Raw genomic sequence first — 26605 nt, 5'->3', positions numbered from 1 at the left:
CCCACCTTTGGAGAGTGAGCCCTTTCTGAAGTGAGAGTGGCCGTGGGCCCAGTGGGTAGGTCCCTGTGGGCTCTGGCTCTGTGAGTAGAGACCCCATGGACTGTGGGCTCTGTGGGCAGGGGTCCCGTGGACCGTGGGTTCTGCGGATAGTGGACTGTGGCCCCGTGGGTAGCGGCTTGTGGGCATCGTGGGTAGTGTTCTCTGGCAGGTTCTGTGGGTAGTGTCTTGTGGACTCCATGATAGCGGCCTGGAGGCCGTGGGCCCCGCGGTCTCTTGCGTGACCTCGATGTTGGGGTCTGTCCACGTGCAGTGAGTGACTCCTGTCTTCCACTCCGCCCCGGCCTCTCAGCCGGGCGCTCCCTGCTCCGTCCCTCAGGCCAGCCTTCTCCTGTGGGAAGTCCTCTGATGGGGAAGCCCAGGCCCATGTCCCACGTCAGGGAGCTGTTGTGAGCCCAGAAGTCCCCTGCTCTTCTCTGGCTGTGTGCAGGCCGCGGGCTGCCATCCCTCTCGGGATCCCGGCGGAGTCTGAGTGGGTTGTGGGGTCTGGGCTCTGAGCTGGCTGTAGCGGGCGCGGGGGGGTTCAGGGACTCAGGGACGTGGGGGCCTGCGGGGTGCGGTCCAGCTCGCACGAGGCCCCTCCGGGCTGTGGGTTCAGGCCTCTGGGGATCTCACGCTCTGGCCGAGGGTGCGGGTGGCGCGGTGCTGGTCTCTAGCCCCGAGTCTGGAGGAATCACTCCTTTCCATCTCCAGACACCCCTGGGATGCCGCTCCCAGCCCACACCACCATCCCTGGGGACTACACGCAGAGGGAGGGAGTCTGCCGTCTTTACAGCGCCACTGCCCCCGCGCCCTCGGAGGCCTGGCTGACAAGGGCTGTCCACCCTGTGGAGTATTACTCAGGCCTGAAGAGGAAGGCATCGCGGTGCTGCTTTGGTCTGGGCGCCCCATGTGCTGGCAGTGTGTGGTGATGCCGTGTAGAGAGGGCAGCCCTCCCGGCCACGTGCTTCACTGCACACAGGAGGCCATGTCAGGGATGGCCAAGTGAAGCAGTGAAGCAGTGCCTGCCTCTCCTACCTTGCCTGCCCCACCTGCCACACCTGCCTCGCTTGCCTCGCCTGCCTCACCTGCCTCACCTGCCTGGCCTGCCTCACCTGCCTGGCCTGCCTGGCCTGCCTCACCTGCCTGGCCTGCCTCACCTGCCTGGCCTGCCTGGCCTGCCTCACCTGCCTGGCCTGCCTGACCTGCCTGACCTGCCCCACTGCCCCACCTGCCCCACCTGCACCACCTGCCTGGCCTGCCCCACCTGCCTCACCTGCCCCACCTGCCTCACCTGCCTCGCCTGCCTCACCTGCCTCGCCTGCCTCACCTGCCTCGCCTGCCTCGCCTGCCTGGCCTGCCTCGCCTGCCTGGCCTGCCCCACTGCCCCACTGCCCCACCTGCCCCACCTGCCCCACCTGCCTCACCTGCCTCACCTGCCTGGCCTGCCTGGCCTGCCCCACTGCCCCACCTGCACCACCTGCCTGGCCTGCACCACCTGCCTCACCTGCCCCACCTGCCTCACTTGCCTGGCCTGCCCCACCTGCCTCACCTGCCCCACCTGCCTTGCCTGCCTCACCTGCCTCGCCTGCCTGGCCTGCCCCACCTGCCTCACCTGCCCCACCTGCCCCACCTGCCTCACCTGCCTCACCTGCCTCACCTGCCTCACCTGCCTCGCCTGCCTCACCTGCCTAGCCTGCCCCGCCTGCCCCGCCTGCCCCGCCTGCCCCACCTGCCCCACCTGCCTGGCCTGTCCCTCCTGCCCCACCTGCCACCTGCCTTGCCTCACCTCACCTGCCTGGCCTGCCCCATCTGCCCCGCCTGCCCCACCTGCCTGGCCTGCCCCACCTGCCTGGCCTGCCCCACCTGCCTCGCCTGCCTCACCTGCCTCACCTGCCTGGCCTGCCCCACCTGCCCCACCTGCCCCACCTGCCCCACCTGCCCCACCTGCCTGGCCTGCCCCACCTGCCCCACCTGCCCCACCTGCCCCACCTGCCCCATCTGCCCCACCTGCCCCACCTGCCCGGCCTGCCCCACCTGCCTCACCTGCCTCACCTTCCTCACCTGCCTGGCCTGCCTCACCTGCCTGGCCAGCCCCACCTGCCTGGCCTGCCTCACCTGCCTGGCTTGCCCCACCTGCCTGGCCTTCCTCACCTTCCTCACCTGCCTGGCCTGACTCACCTGCCTGGCCTGCCTCACCTGCCTCACCTGCCTGGCTTGCCCCACCTGCCTGGCCTTCCTCACCTTCCTCACCTGCCTGGCCTGCCTCACCTGCCTCACCTGCCCCACCTGCCTGGCCTGCTCCACCTGCCTGGCCTGCCTCACCTGCCCCAGTGCCTCACCTGCCACACCTGCCTCACCTACATCTGCCCGGCCTGCCCAACCTGCCCAAGCCTATCCATCACCCTTACCTGTCCCACCTGTCTCAGCTACCCCACCTGCCCCAACCTGCCCCTGTCACCCCCACCTGCCCCACCTGCCCCAGCCTGCCCCTGTCACCCCCACCTGCCCCACCTGCGCCGCCTGCCCTCGTTGCCCTAAGCCAGCATGCCAGAGCCTTCCTGGAGCACGAGTGTGCCGGGACAGGGCAGGCTGGCCTGGGGTTCCCGCTGTGTGGGGGGCTGACGCTCTGCTTCCCCCAGGTGAGGCCAAGAACCTGCCCACGTACCCGGGGCCCAGCAAGCTGCGCGACTGCTACTGTACTGTTAACCTGGACCAGGAGGAAGTGTTCCGGACCAAGGTGGTGGAGAAATCACTCTGGTGAGCCCCCCACAGCGGGCGTGAGCGGGGAGGGAGTGTTCCTCACCAAGGTGGAGACGTCACTCTGGTGAGCCCCCCAGGGCAGGCTGGCGTGAGCAGGGAGGGCACGGCCTGGCCCCAGGGCCAGGTAGGGGCGGCCACCACCTCTGGCCTCTCTGCAGAGAGTGGACATGCCCTCGCAGGCAGCTCTGAGGGCACTGGGGGGCTTGGGGGACAGGGCAGCAGGGGAGCGGGGCCCAGGCAGGCAGGGAGACCTGGGGGGGAGCGCGTGCCCCCAGCCTGGGGCTGTGCCCAGTTTTACCTTCAGAGTCAGGGCCTCAGGCACTGAGGGCTCTCGGCCCCAGGCCATGCTCTTCTCAGGCAGAGACAGAGAAAGAGAGACAGAGAGTCAGAGACAGAGTGAGGAAGAGAGAGAGAGACAGAGAGAGAGAGAGAGTAGACGAACCTTGGCTCTTCATGAGCTCTCCTCAGTGCCGTGGCACCTTCCATGAGGTGCCTGAGTGCACAGGTGCGAGCAGACTCCCTGCCCGCTGAGCTCCATGTGGCTGAGCAGAACCCGGGTGGGGACCCGGTTTGCAACCCGGGACCAACCACACCCAGCCCCGGGGTGTGTGTGGCAGGAAGTGGTGGCACCTCCAAGTCACAGCGGTCCCCTGGGGTGACAGCAGGCCTGCTGGGAGTGGCCCTGAGTCACTTGTTTGTGCCGAGAGGCTGGTGGCCCCCGGTGGAAGTGTGGGCTGTGCACGTGGCTATTTTGAGCTTGGGAGTCTTAGCAGATGACTCCTGTCCCCGCATTAGTGCCAACAGGAGCCAGTGGCCTCCATGACTCAGGGCTCGGATAGTCAAGGGGCTGCCTTCTTCCCTCCTTCCCTCCTTCCCTGCAGGGCTGCCAGCCAGAGAGTCCATGTGGAGCTACCAGCTGGGAAGAGAGGGGCCTGTCACCAGGAGAGAGAGGGGACCTGTCACCAGGAGAGGGGGGGGGGCTGTCACCAGGAGAGAGAGGGGACCTGTCACCAGGAGAGAGAGAGGGGGGGCCTGTCACCAGGAGAGAGAGAGAGGGCCTGTCAACAGGAGAGAGAGAGAGAGAGAGGGGGCCTGTCACCAGGAGAGAGAGGGCCTGTGACCAGGAGAGAGAGGGGGGGGCTGTCACCAGGAGAGAGAGGGGCCTGTCACCAGGAGAGAGAGAGAGGGCCTGTCACCAGGAGAGAGAGAGGGGGACTGTCACCAGGAGAGAGAGAGGGGACCTGTCACCAGGAGATAGAGAGGGCCTGTCACCAGGAAAGAGAGAGAGGGGGCCTGTCACCAGGAGAGGGAGTCTGTCACCAGGAGAGAGAGAGAGGGCCTGTCACCAGGAGAGAGAGAGAGGGGGCCTGTCACCAGGAGAGAGAGAGGGGACCTGTCACAAGGAGGGGGGGCTGTCACCAGGAGAGAGAGAGGGGACCTGTCACAAGGAGGGGGGGCTGTCACCAGGAGGGGGGGCTGTCACCAGGAGAGAGAGAGGGGGCCTGTCACCAGGAGAGAGAGAGAGGACCTGTCACCAGGAAAGAGAGAGAGGGCCTGTCACCAGGAGAGAGAGAGAGGGGGCCTGTCACCAGGAGAGAGAGAGGGGACCTGTCACAAGGAGGGGAGGCTGTCACCAGGAGGGGGGGCTGTCACCAGGAGAGAGAGAGGGGGCCTGTCACCAGGAGAGAGAGAGAGGACCTGTCACCAGGAGAGGGGGACTGTCACCAGGAGAGAGAGAGAGGGCCTGTCACCAGGAGAGAGAGAGGGGGACTGTCACCAGGAGAGAGAGGGGGCCTGTCACCAGGAGAAAGAGGGCCTGTCACCAGGAGAGGGAGCCTGTCACCAGGAGGGGGGGGCTGTCACCAGGAGAGAGGGGGCCTGTCACCAGGAGAGAGAGAGCGGACCTGTCACGAGAGGGGGGGGCTGTCACCATGAGAGATGGGGGGGAGCTGTCACCAGGAGAGAGAGAGGGACCTGTCACCAGGAGAGAGGGGGCCTGTCACCAGGAGAGAGAGAGGGCCTGTCACCAGGAGAGAGAGAGGGGACCTGTCACAAGGAGAGAGAGAGGGACCTGTCACCAGGAGAGAGAGAGAGGGCCTGTCACCAGGAGAGAGAGAGGGGGCCTGTCACCAGGAGAGAGAGGGGGGGTCACTTGAGTTACTGTGTCCTGGCCCTAAGTGACTGTGTCCTGCCCCTGAGTGACTGTGTCCTGGCCCTGAGTGACTGTGTCCTGGCCCCTGAGTGACTGTGTCCTGATCCTGAGTGACTGTGTGGCTCTGAGTGACTGTGTCCTGATCCTGAGTGACTGTGTCCTAGCCCTGAGTGACTGTGTCCTGATCCTGAGTGACTGTGTGGCCCTGAGTGACTGTGTCCTGATCCTGAGTGACTGTGTCCTGGCCCTGAGTGACTGTGTCCTGATCCTGAGTGACTGTGTCCTGATCCTGAGTGACTGTGTCCTGGCCCTGAGTGACTGTGTCCTGGCCCCTGAATGACTGTGTCCTGGGCCCTGAGTGACTGTGTCCTGGCCCCTGAGTGACTGTGTCCTGGCCCTGAGTGACTGTGTCCTGGTCCTGAGTGACTGTGTCCTGGCCCCTGAGTGACTGTGTCCTGGCCCTGAGTGACTATGTCCTGTCCCCTGAGTGACTGTGTCCTGGCCCCTGAGTGACTGTGTCCTGGCCCCTGAGTGACTGTGTCCTGGCCCTGAGTGACTGTGTCCTCGCTCTGAGTGACTGTGTCATGGCCCCTGAGTGACTGTTTCCTGATCCTGAGTGACTGTGTCCTGATCCTGAGTGACTGTGGCCTGATCCTGAGTGACTGTGTCCTGATCCTGAGTGACTGTGTCCTGTCCCCTGAGTGACTGTGTCCTGGCCCTCAGTGACTGTGTCCTGGCCCTGAGTGACTGTGTCCTGACCCTGAGTGACTGTGTCCTGATCCTGAGTGACTGTGTCCTGTCCCCTGAGTGACTGTGTCCTGATCCTGAGTGACTGTGTCCTGGCTCTGAGTGACTGTGTCCTGATCCTGAGTGACTGTGTCCTGGCCCTGAGTGACTGTGTCCTGATCCTGAGTGACTGTGTCCTGATCCTGAGTGACTGTGTCCTGGCCCTGAGTGACTATGTCCTGGCCCCTGAATGACTGTGTCCTGGGCCCTGAGTGACTGTGTCCTGGCCCCTGAGTGACTGTGTCCTGGCCCTGAGTGACTGTGTCCTGGTCCTGAGTGACTGTGTCCTGGCCCCTGAGTGACTGTGTCCTGGCCCTGAGTGACTATGTCCTGTCCCCTGAGTGACTGTGTCCTGGCCCCTGAGTGACTGTGTCCTGGCCCCTGAGTGACTGTGTCCTGGCCCTGAGTGACTGTGTCCTCGCTCTGAGTGACTGTGTCATGGCCCCTGAGTGACTGTTTCCTGATCCTGAGTGACTATGTCCTGATCCTGAGTGACTGTGGCCTGATCCTGAGTGACTGTGTCCTGATCCTGAGTGACTGTGTCCTGTCCCCTGAGTGACTGTGTCCTGGCCCTGAGTGACTGTGTCCTGGCCCTGAGTGACTGTGTCCTGACCCTGAGTGACTGTGTCCTGATCCTGAGTGACTGTGTCCTGTCCCCTGAGTGACTGTGTCCTGATCCTGAGTGACTGTGTCCTGGCTCTGAGTGACTGTGTCCTGGCCCCTGAGTGACTGTGTCCTGGCTCTGAGTGACTGTGTCCTGGCCCCTGAGTGACTGTGTCCTGGCTCTGAGTGACTGTGTCCTGGCCCCTGAGTGACTGTGTCCTGGCTCTGAGTGACTGTGTCCTTCTTCTAGCGTTTGCCCTTCTTCCGTACCAGTCAACAGCGTCAGGTTGAGCCTGATGTAAAGTTTCGAGACCTCCTTTGAATCTGGAGAGGTGGCAGTCGTTGACTATGTGGGACATAGTCTGTCTGTAGCCGCAGGGGCAGTACGGGTCGTCTCTGACTCCCCAGCGGTGGAACATAGCGGCGCACCGGCCATGGTCTGATCGATAGCGATTGAGGAGGGCCCAATCATAACTTGCTAGGTCAAAGCTGGGTTGACGCTTGCAGGGGTCTGTGATGAGGTGTTTGTTCTTTACCTCAGCTGACTGCCAGCTCTGTTTCCAAGAGACTGGAACTGTGTCCTGATCCTGAGTGACTGTGTCCTGGTCCTGAGTGACTGTGTCCTGACCCTGAGTGACTGTGTCCTGGCCCTGAGTGACTGTGTCCTGATCCTGAGTGACTTTGTTGGCCCCTGAGTGACTGTGTCCTGGCCCCTGAGTGACTGTGTCCTGGCCCCTGAGTGACTGTGTCCTGGCCCTGAGTGACTGTGTCCTGACCCTGAGTGACTGTGTCCTGATCCTGAGTGACTGTGTCCTGTCCCCTGAGTGACTATATCCTGATCTTGAGTGACTGTGTCCTGACCCTGAGTGACTGTGTCCTGGCCCTGAGTGACTGTGTCCTGGCCCTGAGTGACTGTGTCCGGATCCTGAGTGACTGTGTCCTGTCCCCTGAGTGACTATGTCCTGATCTTGAGTGACTGTGTCCTGGCTCTGAGTGACTGTGTCTGGGCCCCTGAGTGACTGTGTCCTGGCCCTGAGTGACTGTGTCCTGATCCTGAGTGACTGTGTCCTGGCCCTGAGTGACTGTGTCCTGGCCCTGAGTGACTGTGTCTTGATCCTGAGTGACTGTGTCCTGGCCCTGAGTGACTGTGTCCTGTCCCCTGAGTGACTGTCCTGGCCGCTGAGTGACTGTGTCCTGGCTCTGAGTGACTGTGTCCTGTCCCCTGAGTGACTGTGTCCTGATCCTGAGTGACTGTGTCCTGGCTCTGAGTGACTGTGTCCTGGCCCCTGAGTGATTGTGTCCTGATCCTGAGTGACTGTGTCCTGATCCTGAGTGATTGTGTCTTGGCCCTGAGTGGTGACTGTGTCCTGGCCCTGAGTGACTGTGTCCTGGACCCTGTGTGACTGTGTCCTGGCCCTGAATGACTGTGTCCTGGCCCGAGTGACTGTGTCCTGGCCCCTGAGTGACTGTGTCCTGGCCCTGAATGACTGTGTCCTGATCCTGAGTGACTGTGTCCTGGCCCTGAGTGACTGTGTCCTGTCCCCTGAGTGACTGTGTCCTGGCTCTGAGTGACTGTGTCCTGGCCCCTGAGTGACTGTGTCCTGGCCCTGAGTGACTGTGTCCTGGCCCCTGAGTGACTGTGTCCTGGCCCTGAGTGACTGTGTCCTGGCCCTGAGTGACTGTGTCCTGGCCCCTGAGTGACTGTGTCCTGGCCCTGAGTGACTGTGTCCTGATCCTGAGTGACTGTGTCCTGATCCTGAGTGACTGTTTCCTGGCCGTGAGTGACTGTGTCCTGGCCCTGAGTGACTGTGTCCTGGCTCCTGAGTGACTGTGTCCTGGCCCTGAGTGACTGTGTCCTGATCCTGAGTGACTGTGTCCTGGCCCCTGAGTGACTGTGTCCTGTTCCCTTAGTGACTGTGTCCTGGCCCTGAGTGACTGTGTTTTGGCCCTGACTGTGTCCTGGCCCTGAGTGACTGTGTCCTGGCCCCTGAGTGACTGTGTCCTGATCCTGAGTGACTGTGTCCTGGCCCCTGAGTGACTGTGTCCTGGCCCTTAGTGACTGTGTCCTGATCCTGAGTGACTGTGTCCTGGCCCTGAGTGACTGTGTTCTGGCCCCTGAGTGACTGTGTCCTGGCCCTGATTGACTGTGTCCTGGGCAGGAGTTAAGCGCTGGTGGTGGCTGTGTGGGATGCAGTGGCCTGGCCTAAGGGGGGTTGTGTCTCCGGCTGGGTGGAGTCCACTAGCCCCTGACTGCCCCTGGCCTAGATTAAAGGGTGGTCTGTGCTGAGTCCCCGGCGGGCTAATGGGCCGGAAGCATCTGCGGGCCGGGAGTCCCCAGAATGGGACATTGTCCTGCCCAGGAGGAGACAAGTGGACGCCCACCTGCTTCCTCTGCCCTTGTCTTGGGGACAAGTCCTGTGCCCGTCCCGGGGTGCTGTGATTGGGATGCTGCGTGTGTGGGTGCTGTGTGGGGTTCTGTAATTAGCGTGCTTCCCCCAGGCTGCTGCCCTGGGGTGCTGTGTGCGGTGCTGGTTGCGTGGTGCTGCCGGGGTGCTGTGTGTGGTGCTGGTTGCGTGGTGCTGCCGCGGTGCTGTGTGTGATGCTGGTTGCGTGGTGCTGCCAGGGTGCTGTGTGTGGTGCTGGTTGCGTGGCGCTGCCGGGGTGCTGTGTGTGGTGCTGGTTGCGTGGTGCTGCTGGGGTGCTGTGTGCGGTGCTGGTTGCGTGGTGCTGCCGGGGTGCTGTGTGTGGTGCTGGTTGCGTGGTGCTGCCGCGGTGCTGTGTGTGATGCTGGTTGCGTGGTGCTGCCAGGGTGCTGTGTGTGGTGCTGGTTGCGTGGCGCTGCCGGGGTGCTGTGTGTGGTGCTGGTTGCGTGGTGCTGCTGGGGTGCTATGTGTGGTGCTGGTTGCGTGGTGCTGCCGGAGTGCTGTGTGTGGTGCTGGTTGCGTGGTGCTGCTGGGTGCTGTGTGTGGTGCTGGTTGCGTGGTGCTGCCGGGTGCTGTGTGTGGTGCTGGTTGCGTGGTGCTGCCCGGGTGCTGTGTGTGGTGCTGGTTGCGTGGTGCTGCCGGGGTGCTGTGTGTGGTGCTGGTTGCGTGGTGCTGCCTGGGTGCTGTGCACGCAAGTGCAGTTGTGCAGCTGGTGGCCCTGCGGGGGTCCCTCTGTGGACGTGGGGCCTGAGCCGCTGCCCCCGCAGCCCTTTCTACGGTGAGGACTTCTACTGCGAGATCCCGCGCAGCTTCCGGCACCTGGCCTTCTACGTCTTCGACAGAGACGTCTTCCGGAGGGACTCCATCATAGGTGGGTGCCGGCCCCACCCCGGGCGTGGCGGGAGGGCGTGGCAGGCCTCTCTGCTGTGCTGCGGGGAGCGAGTGCACCTCAGGTACCTCAGGGCCGGGATACCTGACGGCCGCTCTGCCGTGGGACTGGAGGGGCTCTGGGTCTCTGGGAGCTGTGGGTCCCTGAGGTGTGGGGTCCCTGAGGTGTGGGGTCCCTGAGGTGTGGGGTCCCTGAGGTGAGGGGTCCCTGAGGTGAGGGGTCCCTGAGGTGTGGGGTCCCTGAGGTGAGGGGGTCCCTGAGGTGTGGGGTCCCTGAGGTGTGGGGTCCCTGAGTTGAGGGGCCCCTGAGGTGAGGGGTCCCTGAGGTGAGGGGTCCCTGAGGTGAGGGGTCCCTGAGGTGTGGGGTCCCTGAGGTGAGGGATCCCTGAGGTGTGGGGTCCCTGAGGTGTGGGGTCCCTGAGTTGAGGGATCCCTGAAGTGAAGGGTCCCTCAGGTGAGGGGTCCCTGAGTGAGGGGTCCCTGAAGTGAGGGGTCCCTGAGGTGAGGGGTCCCTGAAGTGAGGGGGTCCCTGAGGTGAGGAGTCCCTGAGGTGTGGGGTTTCTGAGGTGTGGGGTCCCTGTGGTGTGGGGTCCCTGAGGTGGGTGGTCCCTGGGGTGTGGGGTCCCTGAGGTTAGGGGGCACTTGAGGTAAGGGGTCCCTGAGGTGTGGTGTCCCTGAGGTGTGGGGTCCCTTAGGTGAGGGGTCCCTGAGGTGTGGGGTCCTTGAGGTGTGGGGTCCCTGAGTTGAGGGGTCCCTGAAGTGAGGGATCCCTGAGGTGAGGGGTTCCTGAGTTGAGGGGTCCCTGAAGTGAGGGGTCCCTGAGGTGAGGGGTCCCTGAGGTGTGGTGTCCCTGAGGTGAAGGGGTCCCTGCGGTGTGGGGTCCCTGAGGTGTGGGGTCCCTGAGGTGTGGGGTTTCTGATGTTGGGGGTCCCTGAGGTGAGGGGTCCCTGAGGTGTGGTGCCCTGATGTTTGGGGTTTCTGTGATATTGGGTTTCTGAGGTGTTAGGTTTCTGAGGTGAGGGGTCCCTGAGGTGAGGGGTCTCTGTGGTGTGGGGTTCTATGATTTGTGGGGTCCCTGAGTTGTGGTGTTCCTGAACTTGTGGGGGGTCCCTGAGTTGTGGGGTTTCTAAGGTTTCGGGTCCCTGAGATGTGGGGTCCCTGAGGTGTGCGGTTCCCTGAGGTGTGGGATTTCTGATGTTGGGGGTCCCTGAGGTGTGTGGGTTCCTGCGGTGATGGTTCCCTGAGGTGTGGGGTTCCCTGAGTTGTGGGGTTCCCTGAGGTTGGGGTTCCCTGAGGTTTTGGGGTCCCTGAGGTGTTGGGGTCCCTGAGGTGTTGGGGTCCCTGAGGTGTTGGTGTCCTTGAGATGTGGGATATTCTGAGTTGTGGTGGTCCCTGAGGTATAAGATTCCCTGAGGTGTTGTCCCTGAGATGTGGGGGTTTCTGAGGTGTGGTGTCATTGAGGTGTGGTGGTCCTTGAGGTGTGGTGGGTCTCTGAGGTATGGGGGTTTCTTAGGTGTTGTGGTTGTGGTTGAGGTGTGGGGGTCTCTAAGTTATGGGGATTTCTTCGGTGTTGTGGTTGAGGTGTTGTGGGTCTCTGAGGTGTGGGGTTCCCTGAGGCGTGGGGTTCCCTGTGGTGTGTGTTTTCCTGTGGTGTGATGGTCTCTGAGGTGTTGGGGTTTCTCAGGTGTCTGGGTTTCTGAGGTGTGTGTTTTCTGAGGTATGAGTGTTCCTCAGGTGTTGCAGTTTCTGATATGTGGGGGTTCCTGAGGTGTTGGAGTTTCTGTGTTTGGGTGTCCCTGAGGTGTGGTGTATCTGAGGTGTGGGGGTCCCTGAGGTGTGGTGGTTTCTGTGGTGTGCTGGTCCCTGAGGTGTGGGGGTTTCTGAGTGTGCGTGTCCCTGAGATGTTGAGGTTTCTGAGATGTGAGGGTCCCTGAGGTGTTGGGATATCTGAGGTGTGGGCTCCCTGAGGTATTGGGATATCTGAGGTGTGGGGGTCTCTGAGGTGTTGAGGTTTCTGAGGTATGGGGGTCCCTGAGGTGTTGAGTTTTCTGAATGTGGGGTGGTCCCTGAGGTGTTGGGGTCTCTCCCCAGATAGTCATCCCCAGGTTGGTATTAGTGTCACCACAGGCCAGATCCTTGCCTACCCTTGTCTCCATTTTTTCTCCCCTCCTTCCTCACTCTCCCCCTCCGTCCTCCCTTCTCTCTGCCCCTCCCTCCTCCCCACCCTCTCTGCCATCTCTCCTCTGCTTTGTCATCTCCTTTCCTCCTTCCCTGTTCCCTCCTCAGGATCTTGCCCTGCGTGCATCTTCTGTGGCCCTGGTGTGGCTCTGCTCCACACTGAGTCACCTCCTCTGACTCAGCCCTGGGAGACATGGCTCCAAGACACCCCTGGCTCTGTGTCTAGGGCACTCAGGCAGGGTGCTGGATGCAGTAGCACCGAGGGTGAGCGCAGGGAGTCACCCTGCAGCTCTGACTGGCCAGCCACAGGGTCTCGCTCGAGGGCTGGGAGAGCTGCCTTCAGCCAGAGTGGGGGTGCGGCCCCCTGAGTGGGCAGATTGGATAGGACAGAGAGACATGGAGAGAGGAGGGGAAGACAGAGCGGGGGAGAGAAAGACAGACACCTGCAGACCTGCTTCACCGCCTGTGAAGTGACTCCCCTGCAGGTGGGGAGCCGGGGGCTCGAACCCAGATCCTCCCGCCAGTCCTTGCGCTTCACGCCACATGCGATTAACCACTGTGCTGCCACCCAACTCGCTGACTCAGTGTTTCCAAGGGAGCTTTTCAGAATTCCTTTGCACGTTTATGGAGAGTGTTTGAATAGTGTCACCTTTCCTTCAGATGACAAAAGAAAGTGTTTTTTAGGCATTTTGTTTTAGACTATTTTAAAGTATATCTGGGTCAATCCTGGTTTCAGTGCTCTAGCAGCATAGGAATGCATGAGTGTGTGTGTGTGTGTGTGTGTGTGTGTGTGAGTGTGAGTCTGTGTGAGTGTGTGTGTGTGTGTGAGTGTGTGTGTGTGAGTGTGTGTGTGTGTGAGTGTGTGTGTGTGTGAGTGTGTGTGTGTGAGTGTGAGTGTGTGTGTGAGTGTGAGTCTGTGTGAGTGTGTGTGTGTGAGTGTGTGAGTGTGAGTGTGTGTGTGAGTGTGAGTGTGTGTGAGTGTGTGTGTGAGTGTGTGTGTGAGTGTGAGTGAGTGTGTGTGTGAGTGTGTGTCTGTGAGTGTGTGTGTGAGTGTGTGTGAGTGTGTGTGTGAGTGTGTGTGTGAGTGTGAGTGTGTGTGAGTGTGTGTGTGAGTGTGTGTGTGAGTGTGTGTGTGAGTGTGTGTCTGTGTGAGTGTGTGTGAGTGAGTGTGTGTGTGAGTGTGTGTGAGTGTGTGATTGTGTGTGTGAGTGTGAGTGTGTGTGAGTGTGTGTGTGAGTGTGTGTGAGTGTGTGTAATAGTGTGAGTATGTGTGTGAGTGTGTGTGTCTGTAAGAGTATGAGCCTGTGTGTGTGAGTGTGTGTAAGATTGTGTGTGAATGTGTGTGAGTGTGAGTGTGTGTGTGAGTGTGTGTGTGGGTGTGTGTGTGAGTGAGTGTGAGTGTGTGTGAGTGTGAGTGTGTGTGTGAGTGTGTGTGAGTGTGTGTAAGAGTGTGAGTGTGTGTGTGAGTGTGTGTGTGTGTGTGTAAGAGTGTGAGTATGTGTGTGAGTGTGTGTGTGTCTGTAAGAGTATGAGCCTGTGTGTGTGAGTGTGTGTGTAAGAGTGTGTGTGAATGTGTGTGAGTGCGTGTGTGTGTGTATGTGTGTGAGGGCGTTTGTGTGTGAGTGCATGTGTGAGATGTGTGAATGTGTGAGTGTGTGTGTGAGTGTGTGTGTGAATGTGTGTGTGAGTGTTGTTGTGGCGGTCTGGTGTCGGGCTGCACCGCGGAGAAGAGAGTGGACGTCTAGAGCAAAGGGGTACACAAATCTTTATTATAGGATGGGGGGGTTTGGTTCAGACCACGTGGAGCCAGCCGGCAATGGCCGACCACGGGGGGGGGGGGGGGAGAGCAGGGAGCAAGACCTCAGAGAGGGAGAGCCCAGAGCCCAGAGAGGGGGGAGGTGAGGGGGCTTTTTATTGGGCGACAACCAGAGGTGACATGTAGGGCCAGGATTGGTTGAAGGGGGCACTGCTAGGGTTTCGCTCCCCGAAGTAAAACCTGGGGGCGGAGACTGCATCAGAATAACTCCTCAGCAACATGTGAGTGTGCGTGTGTATATATGTCTGAGTGTGTGTGTGTGTGAGTGTGTGTGTATATGTCTGTGTGTGTGTGAGTGTGTGTGTATGAGTGTGTGTGTGATTGTGTGTGAGTGTGTATGCGTGTGTGAGTGTGTGTGAGTGGAAGTGTGTGTGAGTGAGTCTGAGTGTGTGTGAGTGTGTGTGTGTGTGTGTGTGTGTGTGTGAGTGGAAGTGTGTGTGTGTGTGTGTGTGTGAACTCATGGAGTTGTGAGGAGGGTGGGCGCTGGACTTCCCAATTCCACTTGATAGTAGTGACTTCAAACTCCGAGCTAAGGAATGGAAACTCCCTGTGTGCGGATGGTCCCTGCTACAGTTCACACTGGGAAATCTCCGGTGAGGCTAGACCAGTATCCAGCGTGCAGGGCAAGGAAGGACCCTGAGTTTATTCCTGCATTACAGCTAGGGGGCCTCAAAGCCCTCACACCTGGTGCACAGCCCCCTGGGTCCCAGCTCCTCCTACAGCCCCTCACACCTGGTGCACAGCCCCCAGGGTCCCAGCTCCTCCTACAACACCTCACACCTGGTGACAGCCCCCTGGGTCCCAGCTCCTCCTACAGCCCCTCACACCTGGTGCACAGCCCCCTGGGTCCCAGCTCCTCCTACAGCCCCTCACACCTGGTGCACAGCCCCCAGGGTCCCAGCTCCTCCTACAACACCTCACACCTGGTGACAGCCCCCTGGGTCCCAGCTCCTCCTACAGCCCCTCACACCTGGTGCACAGCCCCCTGGGTCCCAGCTCCTCCTACAGCCCCTCACACCTGGTGCACAGCCCCCAGGGTCCCAGCTCCTCCTACAGCCCCTCGGACCTGGTGCACAGCCACCAGGGTCCCAGCTCCTCCTACAGCCCCTCACACCTGGTGCACAGCCCCCCAGGGTCCAGCTCCTCCTACAGCCCCTCACACCTGGTGCACAGCCACCAGGGTCCCAGCTCCTCCTACAGTCCCTCACACCTGGTGCACAGCCCCCTAGGGTCCAGCTCCTCCTACAGCCACTCACACCTGGTGTACAGCCCCCTGGGTCCCAGCCAGCTCCTCCTACAGCCCCTCACACCTGGTGCACAGCCCCCTGGGTCCCAGCTCCTCCTACAGCCCCTCACACCTGGTGCACAGCCCCCAGGGTCCCAGCTCCTCCTACAACCCCTCACACCTGGTGCACAGCCCCCTGGGTCCCAGCTCCTCCTACAGCCCCTCACACCTGGTGCACAGCCCCCAGGGTCCCAGCTCCTCCTACAGCCCCTCACACCTGGTGCACAGCCCCCAGGGTCCCAGCTCCTCCTACAGCCCCTCACACCTGGTGCACAGCCCCCAGGGTCCCAGCTCCTCCTACAGTCCCTCACACCTGGTGCACGGCCCCCCAAGGTCCAGCTCCTCCTACAGCCCCTCACACCTGGTGCACAGCCCCAAGGGTCCCAGCTCCTCCTACAGCCCCTCACACCTGGTGCACAGCCCCCAGGGTCCCAGCTCCTCCTACAGCCCCTCACACCTGGTGCACAGCCCCCCAGGGTCCAGCTCCTCCTACAGCCCCTCACACCTGGTGCACAGCCCCCAGGGTCCCAGCTCCTCCTACAGCCCCTCACACCTGGTGCACAGCCCCCAGGGTCCCAGCTCCTCCTACAGCCCCTCACACCTGGTGCACAGCCCCCCAGGGTCCCAGCTCCTCCTACAGCCCCTCACACCTGGTGCACAGCCCCCCAGGGTCCCAGCTCCTCCTACAGCCCCTCACACCTGGTGCACAGCCCCCAGGGTCCCAGCTCCTCCTACAGCCCCTCACACCTGGTGCACAGCCCCCCAGGGTCCCAGCTCCTCCTACAGCCCCTCACACCTGGTGCACAGCCCCCCAGGGTCCCAGCTCCTCCTACAGCCCCTCACACCTGGTACACAGCCCCCAGGGTCCCAGCTCCTCCTACAGCCCCTCACACCTGGTGCACAGCCCCCCAGGGTCCCAGCTCCTCCTACAGCCCCTCACACCTGGTGCACAGCCCCCTGGGTCCCAGCTCCTCCTACAGCCCCTCACACCTGGTGCACAGCCCCCAGGGTCCCAGCTCTTCCTACAGCCCCTCACACCTGGTGCACAGCCCCCCAGGGTCCAGCTCCTCCTACAGCCTCTCACACCTGGTGCACAGCCCCCCAGGGTCCAGCTCCTCCTACAGCCCCTCACACCTGGTGCACAGCGCCCAGGGTCCAGCTCCTCCTACAGCCCCTCACACCTGGTGCACAGGCCTCAGGGTCCCAGCTCCTCCTACAGCCCCTCACACCTGGCGCACAGCCCCCAGGGTCCCAGCTGCTCCTACAACCCCTCACACCTGTTGCAGAGCCCCCAGGGTCCCAGGTCCTCCTATAGCCCCTCACACCTGTTGCACAGCCCCCCAGGGTCCCAGCTCCTCCTACAGCCCCTCACACCTGGTGCACAGCCCCCAGGGCTCCAGCTCCTACAGCCCCTCACACCTGGTGCACAGCCCCCAGGGTTCCATCTCCTCCTACAGCCCCTCAGACCTTTGGGCCAGCCTGGGGGGAGCTCCCTGGTAACTGGGGTGCAGAGCCCCCTCGTAACTGGACTGCATATCCCCCTGGTAACTGGGATGCAGAGCCCCTGGTAACTGGGGTGCAGAGCCCCCAGGTAGCTGGGCTGCAGAGCCCCTGGTAACTGGGGTGCAGAGCCCCCTGGTAACTGGGGTGCTGAGCCCCCTGGTAACTGGGGTGCAGAGCCCCCTGGTAAGTGGGGTGCAGAATCCTCTGGAAACTGGGGTGCAGAGTCCCCTGGTAACTGGGGTGCAGGGCCCCTGGTAACTGGGGTGCAGGTCCACTGGTAACTTGGGTGCAGAGCCCCTGGTAACTGGGGTGCAGAGCCCCTGGTAACTGGGGTGCAGTGCCCCTGGGAACTGGGGTGCAGAGCCCCTGGGAACAGGGCTGCAGAGCCCCTGGTAACTGGGGTGCAGAGCCCCTGGTAACTGGGGTGCAGAGTCCTCTGGTAACTGGGGTGCAGGGCCCCTGGGAACTGGGGTGCAGAGCCCCTGGGAACTGGGGTGCGGAGCCCCTGGTAACTGGGGTGCAGAGTCCTCTGGTAACTGGGGTGCAGGGCCCCTGGGAACTGGGGTGTAGAGCCCCTGGTAACTGGGCTGTAGATCCCACTGGTAACTGGGCTGCAGAGCCCCTGGTAACTGGGCTGCAGAGCCCCTGGTAACTGGGCTGCAGAGCCCCTGGTAACTGGGGTGCAGAGCCCCTGGTAACTGGGCTGAAGAGCCCCTGGTAACTGGGGTGCAGAGCTCCAGGATGCTCACACACCCCGCACGCCATGCTGCCTCTTTCCTTGGACTCTGCTACAGGGAGGCAACGGCGTCTGTGCGGGGGTCAGTATTGCAGATCCTTGCGGTGACCCTGGAGACTCAGCCAACGGAGCCTCATGTCCCCTGTCCATGCAGGGAAAGTGGCCATCCAGAAGGAGGACCTGCAGAAATACCACAACAGGGACACCTGGTTCCAGCTGCAGCATGTGGATGCTGACTCAGAGGTGCAGGTGAGGCTGGGGAGACTCAGGTGCAGGTGAGGCTGGGGGGAGATTCAGGTGCAGGTGAGGCTGGGGGGAGATTCAGGTGCAGGTGAGGCTGGGGGGAGACTCAGGTGCAGGTGAGGCTGGGGGGAGACTCAGGTGCAGGTGAGGCTGGGGGGAGATTCAGGTGCAGGTGAGGCTGGGGGGATATTCAGGTGCAGGTGAGTCTGGGGGAGATTCAGGTTCAGGTGAGGCTGGGGGGAGATTCAGGTGAGGCTGGGGGGAGACTCAGGTGCAGTTGAGGCTGGGGAAAGATTCAGGTGCAGGTGAGGCTGGGGGAGATTCAGGTGCAGGTGAGGCTGGGGGGAGACTCAGGTGAGGCTGAGGGGAGATTCAGGTGCAGGTGAGGCTGGGGGGAGATTCAGGTGAGGCTGAGGGGAGACTCAGGTGCAGGTGAGGCTGGGGGGAGACTCAGGTGAGGCTGGGGGGAGACTCAGGTGCAGGTGAGGCTGGGGGGAGATTCAGGTGCAGGTGAGGCTGGGGGGAGACTCAGATGAGGCTGGGGGAAGATTCAGGTGCAGGTGAGGCTGGGGGAGATTCAGGTGCAGGTGAGGCTGGGGGGAGATTCAGGTGAGGCTGGGGGGAGACTCAGGTGCAGGTGAGGGTGGGGGGAGATTCACGTGAGGCTGGGGGGATACTCAGGTGCAGGTGAGGATGGGGGAGATTCAGGTGCAGGTGAGGCTGGGGGGAGACTCAGGTGCAGGTGAGGCTGGGGGGAGACTCAGGTGCAGGTGAGGCTGGGGGGAGACTCAGGTGCAGGTGAGGCTGGGGGGAGATTCAGGTGCAGGTGAGGCTGGGGGGAGACTCAGGTGAGGCTGGGGGGAGACTCAGGTGCAGGTGAGGCTGGGGGGAGATTCAGGTGCAGGTGAGGCTGGGGGGAGACTCAGATGAGGCTGGGGGAAGATTCAGGTGCAGGTGAGGCTGGGGGGAGACTCAGGTGCAGGTGAGGCTGGGGGGAGACTCAGGTGCAGGTGAGGCTGGGGGGAGACTCAGGTGCAGGTGAGGCTGGGGGGAGATTCAGGTGCAGGTGAGGCTGGGGGGAGACTCAGGTGAGGCTGGGGGGAGACTCAGGTGCAGGTGAGGCTGGGGGGAGATTCAGGTGCAGGTGAGGCTGGGGGGAGACTCAGATGAGGCTGGGGGAAGATTCAGGTGCAGGTGAGGCTGGGGGAGATTCAGGTGCAGGTGAGGCTGGGGGGAGATTCAGGTGAGGCTGGGGGGAGACTCAGGTGCAGGTGAGGGTGGGGGGAGATTCACGTGAGGCTGGGGGGAGACTCAGGTGCTGGTGAGGATGGGGGAGATTCAGGTGCAGGTGAGGCTGGGGGGAGACTCAGGTGCAGGTGAGGCTGGGGGGAGACTCAGGTGCAGGTGAGGCTGGGGGGAGACTCAGGTGCAGGTGAGGGTGGGGGGAGATTCAGGTGCAGGTGAGGCTGGGGGGAGACTCAGGTGCCGGTGAGGCTGGGGAGAGATTCAGGTGCAGGTGAGGCTGGGGGGAGACTCAGGTGCAGGTGAGGCTGGGGAGAGATTCAGGTGCAGATGAGGCTGGGGGGAGACTCAGGTGAGGCTGGGGGGAGACTCAGGTGCAGGTGAGGCTGGGGGGAGATTCAGGTGAGGCTGAGGGGAGACTCAGGTGCAGGTGAGGTTGGGGGGAGACTCAGGTGAGGCTGGGCGGACTCAGGTGCAGGTGAGGCTGGGGGGAGACTCAGGTGAGGCTGGGCGGAGACTCAGGTGCCGGTGAGACTGGGGAGAGATTCAGGTACAGGTAAGGCTGGGGGGAGATTAAGGTGCAGGGGAGGTGGGGGGGAGATTCAGGTGCAGGGGAGGCTGGGGGGGGATTCAGGTGCAGGGGAGGCTGGGGGGAGATTCAGGTGCAGGTGAGGCTGGGGGCAGACTCAGGTGCAGGTGAGGCTGGGGGAGATTCAGGTGCAGGTGAGGCTGGGGGGAGACTCAGGTGCAGGTGAGGCTGGGGAGAGATTCAGGTGCAGGTGAGGCTGGGCGGTGAGGGACTCAGGTGCAGGTGAGGCTGAGGGAGACTCAGGTGCAGGTGAGGCTGGGGGGAGACTCAGGTGCAGTTGAGGCTGGGGGGGAGATTCAGGTGCAGGTGAGGCTGGGGGGAGACTCAGGTGCAGGTGAGGCTGGGGCGAGATTCAGGTGCAGGTGAGGCTGGGGGAGATTCAGGTGCAGGTGAGGCTGGGGAGAGATTCAGGTGCAGGTGAGGCTGGGGCGAGATTCAGGTGAGGATGGGGGGAGATTCAGGTGCAGGTGAGGCTGGGGGGAGACTCAGGTGAGGCTGGGGGGAGATTCAGGTACAAGTGAGGCTGGGGGGAGACTCAGGTGCAGGTGAGGCTGGATGGGAGATTCAGGTACAAGTGAGGCTGGGGGGAGATTCAGGTGCAGGTGAGGCTCGGGGGAGACTGAGGTGCAGGTGAGGCTGGGGGGAGATTCAGGTGAGGCTGAGTGGAGACTCAGGTGCAGGTGAGGCTGGGGGGGGAGACTCAGGTGCAGGTGAGGCTGGGGGGAGACTCAGGTGCAGGTGAGGCTTGGGGGGAGATTCAGGTACAGGTGAGGCTGGGGGGGATATTCAGGTGCAGGTGAGGCTGGGGGGAGACTCAGGTGCAGGTGAGGCTGGGGGGAGACTCAGGTGCAGGTGAGGCTGGGGGGGAGATTCAGGTACAGGTGAGGCTGGGGGGAGATTCAGGTGCAGGTGAGGCTGGGGGGGAGATTCAGGTGCAGGTGAGGCTGGGGGGAGATTCAGGTACAGGTGACGTTGGGGGGAGACTCAGGTGCAGGTGAGGCTGGGGGGGAGATTCAGGTACAGGTGAGGCTGGGGGGAGATTCAGGTGCAGGTGAGGCTGGGGGGAGACTCAGGTGCAGGTGAGGCTGGGGCGAGATTCAGGTGCAGGTTAGGCTGGGGGGGAGATTCAGGTGCAGGTGTGGCTGGGGGGAGATTCAGGTACAGGTGACGTTGGGGGGAGACTCAGGTGCAGGTGAGGTTGGGGGGGAGATTCAGGTGCAGGTTAGGCTGGGAGGAGACTCAGGTGCAGGTGAGGCTGGGGGGAGACTCAGGTGAGGCTGGGGGGAGATTCAGGTGCAGGTGAGGCTGGGGGGAGATTCAGGTGCAGGTGAGGCTGAGGGGAGATTCAGGTGCAGGTGAGGCTGGGGGGGAGATTCAGGTGCAGGTGAGGCTGGGGGGAGATTCAGGTGAGGCTGGGGGGAGATTCAGGTGCAGGTGAGGCTGAGGGGAGACTCAGGTGCAGGTGAGGCTGGTGGGAGATTCAGGTGCAGGTGAGGCTGAGGGGAGACTCAGGTGCAGGTGAGGCTGGGGGGGAGATTCAGGTGCAGGTGAGGCTAGCGGGTGCTTCAGGTGAGGCTGAGGGGAGACTCACGTGCAGGTGAGGCTGGGGGGGAGATTCAGTTACAGGTGAGGCTGGGGGGAGATTCAGGTGCAGGTGAGGCTGGGGGGAGATTCAGGTGCAGGGGAGTCTGGGGGGAGACTCAGGTGCAGGTGAGGATGGGGGGAGACTCAGGTGCAGGTGAGGCTGGGAGGAGACTCAGTTGAGGCTGGGGGGAGATTTAGGTGTAGGTGAGGCTGAGGGGAGAGTCAGTTGAGGCTGAGGGGAGACTCAGGTGCAGGTGAGGCTGGGGGGAGAGATTCAGGTGCAGGTGAGGCTGGGGCGAGATTCAGGTGCAGGTGAGGCTGGGGGAGATTCAGGTGCAGGTGAGGCTGGGGAGAGATTCAGGTGCAGGTGAGGCTGGGGCGAGATTCAGGTGAGGATGGGGGGAGATTCAGGTGCAGGTGAGGCTGGGGGGAGACTCAGGTGAGGCTGGGGGGAGATTCAGGTGCAGGTGAGGCTGGGGGGAGACTCAGGTGCAGGTGAGGCTGGGGGGAGATTCAGGTACAAGTGAGGCTGGGGGGAGACTCAGGTGCAGGTGAGGCTGGATGGGAGATTCAGGTACAGGTGAGGCTGGGGGGAGATTCAGGTGCAGGTGAGGCTCGGGGGAGACTGAGGTGCAGGTGAGGCTGGGGGGAGATTCAGGTGAGGCTGAGTGGAGACTCAGGTGCAGGTGAGGCTGGGGGGGGGGAGACTCAGGTGCAGGTGAGGCTGGTGGGAGACTCAGGTGCAGGTGAGGCTTGGGGGGAGATTCAGGTACAGGTGAGGCTGGGGGGGATATTCAGGTGCAGGTGAGGCTGGGGGGAGACTCAGGTGCAGGTGAGGCTGGGGGGAGACTCAGGTGCAGGTGAGGCTGGGGGGGGAGATTCTGGTACAGGTGAGGCTGGGGGGAGATTCAGGTGCAGGTGAGGCTGGGGGGGAGATTCAGGTGCAGGTGAGGCTGGGGGGAGATTCAGGTACAGGTGACGTTGGGGGGAGACTCAGGTGCAGGTGAGGCTGGGGGGGAGATTCAGGTACAGGTGAGGCTGGGGGGAGATTCAGGTGCAGGTGAGGCTGGGGGGAGACTCAGGTGCAGGTGAGGCTGGGGCGAGATTCAGGTGCAGGTTAGGCTGGGGGGGAGATTCAGGTGCAGGTGTGGCTGGGGGGAGATTCAGGTACAGGTGACGTTGGGGGGAGACTCAGGTGCAGGTGAGGTTGGGGGGGAGATTCAGGTGCAGGTTAGGCTGGGAGGAGACTCAGGTGCAGGTGAGGCTGGGGGGAGACTCAGGTGAGGCTGGGGGGAGATTCAGGTGCAGGTGAGGCTGGTGGGGAGATTCAGGTGCAGGTGAGGCTGAGGGGAGACTCAGGTGCAGGTGAGGCTGGTGGGAGATTCAGGTGCAGGTGAGGCTGAGGGGAGACTCAGGTGCAGGTGAGGCTGGGGGGGTGATTCAGGTGCAGGTGAGGCTAGCGGGTGCTTCAGGTGAGGCTGAGGGGAGACTCACGTGCAGGTGAGGCTGGGGGGGAGATTCAGTTACAGGTGAGGCTGGGGGGAGATTCAGGTGCAGGTGAGGCTGGGGGGAGATTCAGGTGCAGGGGAGTCTGGGGGGAGACTCAGGTGCAGGTGAGGATGGGGGGAGACTCAGGTGCAGGTGAGGCTGGGAGGAGACTCAGGTGCCGGTGAGGCTGGGGGGAGACTCAGTTGAGGCTGGGGGGAGATTTAGGTGTAGGTGAGGCTGAGGGGAGAGTCAGGTGAGGCTGAGGGGAGACTCAGGTGCAGGTGAGGCTGGGGGGGAGATTCAGTTACAGGTGAGGCTGGGGGGAGATTCAGGTGCAGGTGAGGCTGGGGGGAGATTCAGGTGCAGGGGAGTCTGGGGGGAGACTCTGGTGCAGGTGAGGATGGGGGGAGACTCAGGTGCAGGTGAGGCTGGGAGGAGACTCAGGTGCCGGTGAGGCTGGGGGGAGACTCAGTTGAGGCTGGGGGGAGATTTAGGTGTAGGTGAGGCTGAGGGGAGAGTCAGGTGAGGCTGAGGGGAGACTCAGGTGCAGGTGAGGCTGGGGGGAGAGATTCAGGTGCAGGTGAGGCTGGGGGGAGACTCATGTAGGCTGTGGGGAGATTCAGGTGCAGGTTAGGCTGGGGGGAGACTCAGGTGCAGGTGAGGCTGGGGGGTGATTCGGGTGAGGCTGAGGGGAGACTCAGGTGCAGGTGAGGCTGGGGGGAGACTCAGGTGAGGCTGGGGGGAGACTCAGGTGCAGGTGAAACTGGGGGGAGACTCAGATGAGGCTGGGGGAAGATTCAGGTGCAGGTGAGGCTGGGGGAGATTCAGGTGCAGGTGAGGCTGGGGGGAGATTCAGGTGAGGCTGGGGGGAGACTCAGGTGCAGGTGAGGCTGGGGGGAGACTCAGGTTAGGCTGGGGGGAGACTCAGGTGCAGGTGAGGCTGGTGTGTGAGGGACTCAGGTGCAGGTGAGGCTGGGGTGTGAAGGACTCAGGTGCAGGTGAGGCTGGGGGGAGACTCAGGTGCAGGTGAGGCTGCGGGGAGACTCAGGTGCAAGTGAGGCTGGGGGGGAGATTCAGGTGCAGGTGATGCTGGGGGGTGAGGGACTCAGGTGCAGGTGAGGCTGGGGGGAGACTCAGGTGCACGTGAGGGTGGGGGGTGAGGGACTCAGGTGCAGGTGAGGCTGGGGGGTGAGGGACTCAGAGGTGCAGGTGAGGCTGGAATATGACATGGTTGGGTGGGGAACTCAGGTGACAGGAAGGGACTCAAGTACAACTGATACTGGTGTGTAAAGGTGTGACCAGAAGGAGGACCTTCTGGTCACACCCACAGGACAGGTGGGTGGGGCTCTTCAGAGTGACAGGAGGGGACAAGTGGCCAGGCCCTTTTGGAGAGTGACAGGTGGGCACAGGTGACAGAAGGGTCCTGGTTGAGCGGGGGGGGGGGCTCAGGGCCTGGCCCGCAGTGGGTGCTGGCTGGACTCCGTGTCCGTCTCCCCTGTCCAGGGCCGTGTGTCTGTCTCCCCTGTCCAGGGCCGTGTTTCTGTCTCCCATGTCCAGGGCCGTGTGTCTGTCTCCCCTGTTCAGGGCCGTGTGTCTGTCACCCCTGTCCAGGGCCGTGTGTCTGTCTCCCCTGTCCAGGGCTTTGTGTCTGTCTCCCTGTCCAGGGCTGTGTTTCTGTCTCCCATGTCCAGGGCCGTGTCCGTCTCCCCTGTCCAGGGCCGTGTGTCCGTCTCCCCTGTCCAGGGCCGTGTGTCCGTCTCCCCTGTCCAGGGCCGTGTTTCTGTCTCCCATGTCCAGGGCCATGTGTCCGTCTCCCCTGTCCAGGGCCGTGTGTCCGTCTCTCCTGTTCAGGGTTGTGTTTCTGTCTCCCCTGTTCAGGGCCGTGTGTCTGTCTCCCCTGTCCAGGGCCGTGTGTCTGTCTCCCCTGTCCAGGGCCGTGTTTCTGTCTCCCATGTCCAGGGCCGTGTGTCTGTCTCCCCTGTTCAGGGCCGTGTGTCTGTCACCCCTGTCCAGGGCCGTGTGTCTGTCTCCCCTGTCCAGGGCTTTGTGTCTGTCTCCCTGTCCAGGGCTGTGTTTCTGTCTCCCATGTCCAGGGCCGTGTCCGTCTCCCCTGTCCAGGGCCGTGTGTCCGTCTCCCCTGTCCAGGGCCGTGTGTCCGTCTCCCCTGTCCAGGGCCGTGTTTCTGTCTCCCATGTCCAGGGCCATGTGTCCGTCTCCCCTGTCCAGGGCCGTGTGTCCGTCTCTCCTGTTCAGGGTTGTGTTTCTGTCTCCCCTGTTCAGGGCCGTGTGTCTGTCTCCCCTGTCCAGGGCCGTGTTTCTGTCTCCCATGTCCAGGGCCGTGTGTCTGTCTTCCCTGTCCAGGGCCGTGTGTCTGTCACCCCTGTCCAGGGCCGTGTGTCTGTCTCCCCTGTCCAGGGCTTTGTGTCTGTCTCCCTGTCCAGGGCTGTGTTTCTGTCTCCCATGTCCAGGGCCGTGTCCGTCTCCCCTGTCCAGGGCCGTGTGTCCGTCTCCCCTGTCCAGGGCCGTGTTTCTGTCTCCCATGTCCAGGGCCGTGTGTCTGTCTCCCCTGTCCAGGGCCGTGTGTCTGTCTCCCCTGTTCAGGGCCGTGTGTCTGTCTCCCCTGTCCAGGGCCGTGTGTCTGTCTCCCCTTTCCAGGGCCGTGTGTCCGTCTCCCATGTCCAGGGCCGTGTGTTTGTCTCCCATGTCCAGGGCCGTGTGTCTGTCTCCCATGTCCAGGGCCGTGTGTCTGTCTCCCCTGTCCAGGGCTGTGTCTGTCTTCCCTGTCCAGGGCCGTGTGTCTGTCTCCCATGTCCAGGGTCGTGTGTCTGTCTCCCCTGTCCAGGGCTGTGTGTCTGTCTCCCCGTCCAGGGCCGTGTGTCTGTCTCCCATGTCCAGGGCCGTGTGTCTGTCTCCCTGTCCAGGGCCATGTCCGTCTCCCCTGTCCAGGGCTGTGTCTGTCTCCCATGTCTAGGGCCGTGTGCCCGCCCTCCCTGTCCAGGGCCGTGTGTCTGTCTCTCCTGTTCAGGGTTGTGTTTCTGTCTCCCCTGTCCAGGGCCGTGTGTCTGTCTCCCATGTCCAGGGCCGTGTCTGTCTCCCATGTCCAGGGCCGTGTGTCCGTCTCCCATGTCCAGGGCCGTGTGTCTGTCTCCCATGTCCAGGGCCGTGTCTGTCTCCCATGTCCAGGGCCGTGTGTCTGTCTCCCATGTCCAGGGCCGTGTGTCTGTCTCCCCTGTCCAGGGCTGTGTCTGTCTCCCCTGTCCAGGGCCGTGTGTCTGTCTCCCATGTCCAGGGTCGTGTGTCTGTCTCCCCGTCCAGGGCTGTGTTTCTGTCTCCCCTGTCCAGGGCTGTGTGTCTGTCTCCCCGTCCAGGGCCGTGTGTCTGTCTCCCATGTCCAGGGCCGTGTGTCTGTCTCCCTGTCCAGGGCCATGTCCGTCTCCCCTGTCCAGGGCTGTGTCTGTCTCCCATGTCTAGGGCCGTGTGCCCGCCCTCCCTGTCCAGGGCCATGTGTCTGTCTCTCCTGTTCAGGGTTGTGTTTCTGTCTCCCCTGTCCAGGGCCGTGTGTCTGTCTCCCCTGTCCAGGGCTGTGTCTGTCTCCCCTGTCCAGGGCTGTGTCTGTCTCCCATGTCTAGGGCCGTGTGCCCGCCCTCCCTGTCCAGGGCCATGTGTCTGTCTCTCCTGTTCAGGGTTGTGTTTCTGTCTCCCCTGTCCAGGGCCGTGTGTCTGTCTCCCTGTCCAGGGCCATGTCCGTCTCCCCTGTCCAGGGCTGTGTCTGTCTCCCATGTCTAGGGCCGTGTGCCCGCCCTCCCTGTCCAGGGCCGTGTGTCTGTCTCTCCTGTTCAGGGTTGTGTTTCTGTCTCCCCTGTCCAGGGCCGTGTGTCTGTCTCCCATGTCCAGGGCCGTGTCTGTCTCCCATGTCCAGGGCCGTGTGTCTGTCTCCCCTGTCCAGGGCTGTGTCTGTCTCCCCTGTCCAGGGCTGTGTCTGTCTCCCTGTCCAGGGCCGTGTGTCTGTCTCCCCTGTCCAGGGCTGTGTCTGTCTCCCCTTTCCAGGGCCGTGTGTCCGTCTCCCCTGTCCAGGGCCGTGTGTCCGTCTCCCCTGTCCAGGGCCGTGTGTCCGTCTCCCATGTCCAGGGCCGTGTGTTTGTCTCCCATGTCCAGGGCCGTGTGTCTGTCTCCCATGTCCAGGGCCGTGTGTCTGTCTCCCCTGTCCAGGGCTGTGTCTGTCTCCCCTGTCCAGGGCCGTGTGTCTGTCTCCCATGTCCAGGGTCGTGTGTCTGTCTCCCCGTCCAGGGC

General features: G+C 62.7%; 1 protein-coding gene across 2 annotated transcripts in view; it reads left to right on the top strand.

The window, feature by feature from the left end:
• The first annotated feature begins 2682 nt into the window (after window positions 1-2682).
• The window catches only part of RASA3 (RAS p21 protein activator 3), an 83048-nt gene continuing 59125 nt past the window's right edge, over window positions 2683-26605 (top strand). Inside the window, exons 1-3 of one of the 2 annotated variants that reach the window (XM_060183725.1) lie at window positions 2817-2863; window positions 9531-9634; window positions 17324-17418. The gene's annotated coding sequence lies outside the window, so the exon portion shown is untranslated. Of the gene's footprint in view, window positions 2797-2816; window positions 2864-9530; window positions 9635-17323; window positions 17419-26605 lie in introns of those variants that run through there. The other variant, XM_060183726.1, reaches the window with a different exon arrangement.

Source organism: Erinaceus europaeus (assembly GCF_950295315.1).
Source record: "Erinaceus europaeus chromosome 5 unlocalized genomic scaffold, mEriEur2.1 SUPER_5_unloc_1, whole genome shotgun sequence".
NCBI lineage: Eukaryota > Metazoa > Chordata > Mammalia > Eulipotyphla > Erinaceidae > Erinaceus > Erinaceus europaeus.
Note: the sequence above shows the minus strand (reverse complement) of the source record. Positions and strands in the feature narration are given on the sequence as shown.